The sequence below is a fragment of the Myotis davidii genome, unplaced genomic scaffold, assembly GCF_000327345.1.
Source record: "Myotis davidii unplaced genomic scaffold, ASM32734v1 scaffold341, whole genome shotgun sequence".
Classification (NCBI taxonomy): Eukaryota; Metazoa; Chordata; class Mammalia; order Chiroptera; family Vespertilionidae; genus Myotis; species Myotis davidii.
Window position 1 is genome coordinate 737,251 of NW_006291021.1, and position 789 is coordinate 738,039.

General features: G+C 53.2%; 1 protein-coding gene across 1 annotated transcript in view; it reads right to left on the reverse strand.

The window, feature by feature from the left end:
* CATSPERD (cation channel sperm associated auxiliary subunit delta) overlaps window positions 1–789 on the reverse strand; it is a 56,178-nt gene that overhangs the window by 21,280 nt on the left and 34,109 nt on the right. The gene's annotated exons all lie outside the window — the stretch shown is intronic.

The window sequence follows — 789 nt, forward strand, 5'->3', positions numbered from 1 at the left end:
CAAGTCTTGTTCTCCCCAAAGAAAAAGGCAAGTAGGTGAGAGGTCAACGGTCACCCTGAGGGATGGGACCTTCTCTAGTCTTGTGGGTGCAGCAGCCTGGGCTGCAAATTAAATCCTCAACCTTCTGGTGTATAGGACAACGCTCCAACCAACTGAGCCTCACTGCCTGGGCGAATTCAGTGGATTTTAGAGCATTGAAAGATGGGATGAGGATGCTGAACAAGACAGGCTCACCGATGGCATTTCCTTGGGAATGTAAATTGGTGCAGCCACAATAAAAAATAGTATAGAGAGGAAACCAAGATGGCGGCATAGGTAAACACCGGAGATTGCTGCCGCGCACAACCACTTCAAGAATACAACTAAAAGACTGAATGGACATCATCCAAAACCACAGGAAGGCTGGCTGAGTGGAAATTCTACAACTAGAAGGAGAGAGGGAAGCATACCGAGGCTCAGAGGAGGTGTGGTGCGGAAGTACAGAGGTACGGAGGTGCACGCGGAGAGGGCTGGCGACTGAGGACAGGGTTGTCTTTTTCAATCGGGAGGGAGTCTCAAGCTCTGAGCTCCAGTTCTGGGCGAGTCTCTGGGGACCCCGACTTATACGGGAGAAACTGGACTGTCTGGCATCGGTGGGAACTCGAGGGCGGCTTTCTCTCTGAGGTGCTTGCAGCGATTACCTCGGGACACTGAGACCCAGGGCCTCCTAGGGCAGGGCTGAGGATCAGCCATAGCTGCTTGCTCCACCATGTTGATTCCCCGAGACCCCACCCCACCCAACCAGCATGC